The following is a 9,418-nucleotide window of genomic DNA, read 5'->3' as shown; positions in this document are numbered from 1 at the left end:
GAACAATCCCATTATTTGCATTAGCGTGCAATAAATGCACGCTAATTTATGGGGAGGAAATGATGTTGGTCGAGTTATGAGTGAGGAACTGATTCAGAGGTATAAAACAGCCATAGAATTAGTTAGGAGCAAGGGAGGAATCCCGATCATATGTGGCATTCTTCCAAGAAAGGGAGTGGGAAATGAATGGATATCGAGGGCACTTGGTGTCAATTGCCGGCTGGAAAGATATTGCAAATCAAATGCAATATCTTTCATAGACAACTGGGAACACTTCTATGGAAGAAATGAAATGTATGCTCGTGATGGGGTGCATCTATCGAGAGCTGGGGTTGTTGCTGTTGTGAACTCGTTGGAAGAAGTGGTTAGAGGTGTTTGTTTGGGTTTAAACTGTTAGTAGATAGAGGTATGGGAATTGATTTGGAGGAATGAGGTAATAAAAGTACGTGTTTGTGGGAGTGAATTGTGAATTGGCAAAATGATCAGGGAAAGAGAAGGGCCTCAAAATAACAATTCACTTAGGGTATATTACACTAACAGTAGAAGTCTAAGAAATAAAATTAACGAATTAAATGCTCTTGTCTGCACAGAAAAAATAGATATTATTGCACTTACCGAAACGTGGATGAATGTAGAAAATAGAGAACTATTAGCTGAATATCAAATAAATGGATTAAAACTATTTCACACAGATAGATATATTAGACAAGGAGGTGGAGAAGCCATATATATTAGGGACAATTTGAAATGTAGTCTCAAAGAGGGAATCAAAACTGAGCCACACACAGAAACTATTTGGATAGAATTAAACGAAAAAGCTAATAATATTATAATAGGAGTTATATATAGGCCACCAAATTTAGAAAGAATGGAAGCAAAGCACCTATGGGATGAAATTATATTATCATAGCAATATGGAAGTTGTAGTGAAGGACCTGGTGACTCTAGTGGGAGCCCTGAGGACAGAGTTGGACTCTCTGCGGGAGGAGGTGCGTCAGCTTAAAAAACAACGAGAAGTAACGAAGGAGGAGACCAGCAGTAAAGGGACCTCGTCTTGGAGAGTTGCGAAAGACAGGGGCCTTAAGAAGACTTTGATAAAGCCGCCTTCAAACGCCATAGCAACTTCAAATTCATTTGACGTTTTGGAGGACGAGTGCTGTGGAGAGACTGTGGATCGCGCAAAAGGGAAAGCAACGAAGAGAAAGGAAGCGCAGGCCCCTCAGAAAGTAAAGGAAGTACCTAAGCAAACATTAGTTGTGGGAGATTCCCAGATAAGGTATTTGGATAGAACGTTTTGTGCTAGAGATAGGGGGAACAGGTTAAGGGTTTGCTATCCCGGAGCTGGCATTGGTGATATTATAAACAACATGAATGATATTATGGCTGGTAATGGGAACAATCCCATTATTTGCATTAGCGTGGGAGGAAATGATGTTGGTCGAGTCAGGAGTGAGGAACTGATTCAGAGGTATAAAACAGCCATAGAGTTAGTTAGGAGCAAGGGAGGAATCCCGATCATATGTGGCATTCTTCCAAGAAAGGGAGTGGGAAATGAATGGATATCGAGGGCACTTGGTGTCAATTGCCGGCTGGAAAGATATTGCAAATCAAATGCAATATCTTTCATAGACAACTGGGAACACTTCTATGGAAGAAATGAAATGTATGCTCGTGATGGGGTGCATCTATCGAGAGCTGGGGTTGTTGCTGTTGCGAACTCGCTAGAAGAAGTGGTTAGAGGTGTTTGTTTGGGTTTAAACTGTTAGTAGATAGAGGTATGGGAATTGATTTGGAGGAAGGAGGTAATAAAAGTATGTGTTTGTGGGAGAAAGGAATTGGCAAAACGATCAGGGAAAGAGAAGGTCCGCAAAATAACAATTCACTTAGGGTATATTACACTAACAGTAGAAGTCTAAGAAATAAAATTAACGAATTAAATGCTCTTGTCTGCACAGAAAAAATAGATATTATTGCACTTACCGAAACGTGGATGAATGTAGAAAATAGAGAACTATTAGCTGAATATCAAATATATGGATTTAAACTATTTCACACAGATAGATATATTAGACGAGGAGGTGGAGTAGCCATATATGTTAGGGACAATTTGAAATGTAGTCTCAAAGAGGGAATCAAAACAGAGCCACACACAGAAACTATTTGGATTGAATTAAACGAAAAAGCTAATAATATTATAATAGGAGTAATATATAGGCCACCAAATTTAGACAGAATGGAAGCAAAGCATCTATGGGATGAAATATCTAGCGCATCTAGATCTAACAGTATTTATGTCATGGGTGACTTTAATTTTAGCGGAATAAACTGGTTGAACAAAACAGGGAATAGTGAAGCAGAAGATTTTCTAGAATTAATTGACGATTGCTTTCTTACGCAACACATTAAGGAACCAACACGGGAAAATAATATTTTAGATTTAGTGTTAACTAACAGGGAAACGCAAATTAATGACATCGAAATAGGGAGTGAGCTAGGGAGCAGTGATCACAAAGAAATCAGATTTAGCATAGAATGGAATAGACCAGTAGGAGAAAATTCTGTTAAAGTGCCAGATTTTCGAAAAGCTGATTTTAATAGCCTAAGAAATTTTTTGGTCAAATTGATTGGAAAGGCTTGGGTATGGGGTGTGGGCCGGTCTTGGAGCGAGACATGAACCCAGCGTTAGGTGACTTAAATGGGGATTTCGATGTGGATTCAATATATAACTTATTTAAGAATATTCTAAACAAAGCACAGGAACGTAGTATACCATACAAATTGAATAGATCGTATACTAATGACCCAAAGTGGATAACAAAGAATTTGAAGAACCTTATAGGTAAAAAGAGAGCTTGGTACAAAAGGATTAAAAATGGGGAGGTCACTTTAGAACAGGAATTCGTACAACTGGTTAGAAATGTTAAAAAAGAGATAAGGAAAGCAAAAAGGAACTATGAAGTTCGCATAGCAGGGCAAGCAAAGACAAATCCTAAAGGGTTTTTTCAGTTATATCGTACTAAGACTAGGGAAAGGATAGGTCCATTAAAAACTGAGACAGGTCAAATAACAGATAGTGATGAAGAGATGAGTAGTATTTTTAATAAATATTTTGTATCTGTATTTACTAAAGAGGAACTTAACAATATGCCTTCAGCCGAACAAGTCTATGTGGGTGGGGACGAGGACAGGTTGACAAGTTTAGCAGTTACCAGGGAGGATGTTCTTAAACAAATAGTAAAACTCAAAAAAAACAAATCCCCAGGGCCAGATGAAGTGTTTGCTAGGGTGCTTAAAGAATGCAAAGAGGAGCTTTGTGACCCACTGTCAACCATATTTAATAAATCAATAGAGTCAGGCAGAGTGCCAGAGTTTTGGAAAGTTGCTAATGTGATACCAGTTTTTAAGAAAGGAGATAGATCACTTGCGTCTAACTATCGACCAATTAGCCTAACGTCTATTGTGGGAAAGTTACTCGAATCTATAATAGCAAATAAAATTCGTCTTCATCTTGAAAAACATAAATTAATAATTGAGTCGCAACATGGTTTTATAAATGGCCGTTCATGTTTAACAAATTTGTTATCTTTTTATTCTAGCATTGTTGAGGCAGTTGATAGTGGTAAGGATTGCGATGTTGTATACCTTGACTTTAGCAAAGCTTTTGATACAGTGCCACATGAAAGACTGATTAAAAAAATAGAGTCTCATGGTATTGGGGGTGCTATATTAAGCTGGATTAGGGCATGGCTATACCAAAGGAAACAGAGAGTTAGTATAAATGGAATCAAGTCAGAGTGGGAAAATGTTGTAAGTGGAGTGCCTCAAGGCTCTGTCCTGGGACCTCTGTTGTTTATAATATATATAAATGATTTAGATTCAGGTTTGAGTAGCAACATTTGCAAATTTGCCGATGATACGAAAATCGGTAGGGAAATTAATTCGGAGGAGGACTCACTATCACTTCAAGTTGATCTAGATAGGGTTTTGAAATGGTCAAAGGATTGGCAGATGCAGTTTAATGCTGATAAATGTAAAGTTCTGAGGTTAGGTAATGATGATAGAGTTACAAGATACGAGCTAGATGGTGTTGTGATTGCGAAGTCGGATTGCGAAAGGGATCTGGGAGTTATGATTAGTAAGAATTTAAAACAAAAGGATCAATGCATAAATGTTCGTAATAAGGCAAATCGGACACTTGGATTTATTAATCGCAGCGTTAGTAACAAGACACCTGGTGTGGTTCTCAAGCTATATCTTGCTCTAGTTAGGCCCCATTTAGATTATGCAGTTCAGTTTTGGTCGCCATATTATAGAATGGATATAAATTCACTTGAACGTGTCCAGCGTAGGATGACTAAGTTAATTCCCCAAATTAGAAATCTTTCATATGAAGAAAGATTAACAAAGCTTAAGTTGCATTCACTGGAAAGGCGAAGAGTTAGGGGTGACATGATAGAGGTTTACAAGTGGATGAATGGACATAACCGGGGGGATATTAATAGGGTATTAAAAGTATCAACACAGGACAGAACACGAAACAATGGATATAAATTGGATAAGTTTAGATTTAGGAAAGACTTGGGTAAATACTGGTTCAGTAACAGGGTTGTTGATTTGTGGAACCAATTGCCGCGTAACATTGTGGAGGTGGGGTCCCTCGATTGTTTCAAGCACGGGTTGGACAAGTATATGAGTGGGATTGGGTGGTTATAGAATAGGAGCTGCCTCGTATGGGCCAATAGGCCTTCTGCAGTTACCTTTGTTCTTATGTTCTTATGTTCTTAAATATCTAGAGCATCTAGATCTAACAGTATTTATGTCATGGGTGACTTTAATTTTAGCGGAATAAACTGGTTGAACAAAACAGGGAATAGTGAAGCAGAAGATTTTCTAGAATTAATTGACGATTGCATTCTTACGCAACACATTAAGGAACCAACACGGGAAAATAATATTTTAGATTTAGTGATAACTAACAGGTCATAGCAATATGGAAGTTGTAGTGAAGGACCTGGTGACTCTAGTGGGAGCCCTGAGGACAGAGTTGGACTCTCTGCGGGAGGAGGTGCGTCAGCTTAAAAAACAACGAGAAGTAACGAAGGAGGAGACCAGCAGTAAAGGGACCTCGTCTTGGAGAGTTGCGAAAGACAGGGGCCTTAAGAAGACTTTGATAAAGCCGCCTTCAAACGCCATAGCAACTTCAAATTCATTTGACGTTTTGGAGGACGAGTGCTGTGGAGAGACTGTGGATCGCGCAAAAGGGAAAGCAACGAAGAGAAAGGAAGCGCAGGCCCCTCAGAAAGTAAAGGAAGTACCTAAGCAAACATTAGTTGTGGGAGATTCTCAGATAAGGTATTTGGATAGAACGTTTTGTGCTAGAGATAGGGGGAACAGGTTAAGGGTTTGCTATCCCGGAGCTGGCATTGGTGATATTATAAACAACATGAATGATATTATGGCTGGTAATGGGAACAATCCCATTATTTGCATTAGCGTGGGAGGAAATGATGTTGGTCGAGTCAGGAGTGAGGAACTGATTCAGAGGTATAAAACAGCCATAGAGTTAGTTAGGAGCAAGGGAGGAATCCCGATCATATGTGGCATTCTTCCAAGAAAGGGAGTGGGAAATGAATGGATATCGAGGGCACTTGGTGTCAATTGCCGGCTGGAAAGATATTGCAAATCAAATGCAATATCTTTCATAGACAACTGGGAACACTTCTATGGAAGAAATGAAATGTATGCTCGTGATGGGGTGCATCTATCGAGAGCTGGGGTTGTTGCTGTTGCGAACTCGCTAGAAGAAGTGGTTAGAGGTGTTTGTTTGGGTTTAAACTGTTAGTAGATAGAGGTATGGGAATTGATTTGGAGGAAGGAGGTAATAAAAGTATGTGTTTGTGGGAGAAAGGAATTGGCAAAACGATCAGGGAAAGAGAAGGTCCGCAAAATAACAATTCACTTAGGGTATATTACACTAACAGTAGAAGTCTAAGAAATAAAATTAACGAATTAAATGCTCTTGTCTGCACAGAAAAAATAGATATTATTGCACTTACCGAAACGTGGATGAATGTAGAAAATAGAGAACTATTAGCTGAATATCAAATATATGGATTTAAACTATTTCACACAGATAGATATATTAGACGAGGAGGTGGAGTAGCCATATATGTTAGGGACAATTTGAAATGTAGTCTCAAAGAGGGAATCAAAACTGAGCCACACACAGAAACTATTTGGATTGAATTAAACGAAAAAGCTAATAATATTATAATAGGAGTAATATATAGGCCACCAAATTTAGACAGAATGGAAGCAAAGCATCTATGGGATGAAATATCTAGAGCATCTAGATCTAACAGTATTTATGTCATGGGTGACTTTAATTTTAGCGGAATAAACTGGTTGAACAAAACAGGGAATAGTGAAGCGGAAGATTTTCTAGAATTAATTGACGATTGCTTTCTTACGCAACACATTAAGGAACCAACACGGGAAAATAATATTTTAGATTTAGTGTTAACTAACAGGGAAACACAAATTAATGACATCGAAATAGGGAGTGAGCTAGGGAGCAGTGATCACAAAGAAATCAGATTTATCATAGAATGGAATAGACCAGTAGGAGAAAATTCTGTTAAAGTGCCAGATTTTCGAAAAGCTGATTTTAATAGCCTAAGAAATTTTTTGGGTCAAATTGATTGGAAAGGCTTGGGTATGGGGTGTGGGCCGGTCTTGGAGCGAGACATGAACCCAGCGATAGGTGACTTAAATGGGGATTTCGATGTGGATTCAATATATAACTTATTTAAGAATATTCTAAACAAAGCACAGGAACGTAGTATACCATACAAATTAAATAGATCGTATACTAATGACCCAAAGTGGATAACAAAGAATTTGAAGAACCTTATAGGTAAAAAGAGAGCTTGGTACAAAAGGATTAAAAATGGGGAGGTCACTTTAGAACAGGAATTCGTACAACTGGTTAGAAATGTTAAAAAAGAGATAAGGAAAGCAAAAAGAAACTATGAAGTTCGCATAGCAGGGCAAGCAAAGACAAATCCTAAAGGGTTTTTTCAGTTATATCGTACTAAGACTAGGGAAAGGATAGGTCCATTAAAAACTGAGACAGGTCAAATAACAGATAGTGATGAAGAGATGAGTAGTATTTTTAATAAATATTTTGTATCTGTATTTACTAAAGAGGAACTTAACAATATGCCTTCAGCCGAACAAGTCTATGTGGGTGGGGACGAGGACAGGTTGACGAGTTTAGCAGTTACCAGGGAGGATGTTCTTAAACAAATAGTAAAACTCAAACCAAACAAATCCCCAGGGCCGGATGAAGTGTTTGCTAGGGTGCTTAACGAATGCAAAGAGGAGCTTTGTGACCCACTGTCAACCATATTTAATAAATCAATAGAGTCAGGCAGAGTGCCAGAGTTTTGGAAAGTTGCTAATGTGATACCAGTTTTTAAGAAAGGAGATAGATCACTTGCGTCTAACTATCGACCAATTAGCCTAACGTCTATTGTGGGAAAGTTACTCGAATCTATAATAGCAAATAAAATTCGTCTTCATCTTGAAAAACATAAATTAATAATTGAGTCGCAACATGGTTTTATAAATGGCCGTTCATGTTTAACAAATTTGTTATCTTTTTATTGTCTTGGAGCGAGACATGAACCCAGCGATAGGTGACTTAAATGGGGAGTTCGATGTGGATTCAATATATAACTTATTTAAGAATATTCTAAACAAAGCACAGGAACGTAGTATACCATACAAATTGAATAGATCGAATACTAATGACCCAAAGTGGATAACAAAGAATTTGAAGAACCTTATAGGTAAAAAGAGAGCTTGGTACAAAAGGATTAAAAATGGGGAGGTCACTTTAGAACAGGAATTCGTACAACTGGTTAGAAATGTTAAAAAAGAGATAAGGAAAGCAAAAAGAAACTATGAAGTTCGCATAGCAGGGCAAGCAAAGACAAATCCTAAAGGGTTTTTTCAGTTATATCGTACTAAGACTAGGGAAAGGATAGGTCCATTAAAAACTGAGACAGGTCAAATAACAGATAGTGATGAAGAGATGAGTAGTATTTTTAATAAATATTTTGTATCTGTATTTACTAAAGAGGAACTTAACAATATGCCTTCAGCCGAACAAGTCTATGTGGGTGGGGACGAGGACAGGTTGACGAGTTTAACAGTTACCAGGGAGGATGTTCTTAAACAAATAGTAAAACTCAAACTAAACAAATCCCCAGGGCCGGATGAAGTGTTTGCTAGGGTGCTTAAAGAATGCAAAGAGGAGCTTTGTGACCCACTGTCAACCATATTTAATAAATCAATAGAGTCAGGCAGAGTGCCAGAGTTTTGGAAAGTTGCTAATGTGATACCAGTTTTTAAGAAAGGAGATAGATCACTTGCGTCTAACTATCGACCAATTAGCCTAACGTCTATTGTGGGAAAGTTACTCGAATCTATAATAGCAAATAAAATTCGTCTTCATCTTGAAAAACATAAATTAATAATTGAGTCGCAACATGGTTTTATAAATGGCCGTTCATGTTTAACAAATTTGTTATCTTTTTATTCTAGCATTGTTGAGGCAGTTGATAGTGGTAAGGATTGCGATGTTGTATACCTTGACTTTAGCAAAGCTTTTGATACAGTGCCACATGAAAGACTGATTAAAAAGATAGAGTCTCATGGTATTGGGGGTGCTATATTAAGCTGGATTAGGGCATGGCTATACCAAAGGAAACAGAGAGTTAGTATAAATGGAATCAAGTCAGAGTGGGAAAATGTTGTAAGTGGAGTGCCTCAAGGCTCTGTCCTGGGACCTCTGTTGTTTATAATATATATAAATGATTTAGATTCAGGTTTGAGTAGCAACATTTGCAAATTTGTCGATGATACGAAAATCGGTAGGGAAATTAATTCGGAGGAGGACTCACTATCACTTCAAGTTGATCTAGATAGGGTTTTGAAATGGTCAAAGGATTGGCAGATGCAGTTTAATGCTGATAAATGTAAAGTTCTGAGGTTAGGTAATGATGATAGAGTTACAAGATACGAGCTAGATGGTGTTGAGATTGCGAAGTCGGATTGCGAAAGGGATCTGGGAGTTATGATTAGTAAGAATTTAAAACAAAAGGATCAATGCATAAATGTTCGTAATAAGGCAAATCGGACACTTGGATTTATTAATCGCAGCGTTAGTAACAAGACACCTGGTGTGGTTCTCAAGCTATATCTTGCTCTAGTTAGGCCCCATTTAGATTATGCAGTTCAGTTTTGGTCGCCATATTATAGAATGGATATAAATTCACTTGAACGTGTCCAGCGTAGGATGACTAAGTTAATTCCCCAAATTAGAAATCTTTCATATGAAGAAAGATTAACA

Source organism: Procambarus clarkii, chromosome 73, assembly GCF_040958095.1.
Source record: "Procambarus clarkii isolate CNS0578487 chromosome 73, FALCON_Pclarkii_2.0, whole genome shotgun sequence".
Classification (NCBI taxonomy): Eukaryota; Metazoa; Arthropoda; class Malacostraca; order Decapoda; family Cambaridae; genus Procambarus; species Procambarus clarkii.
The sequence above is the reverse complement of the archived record's forward strand: the minus strand, read 5'-3'. Positions refer to the sequence as shown.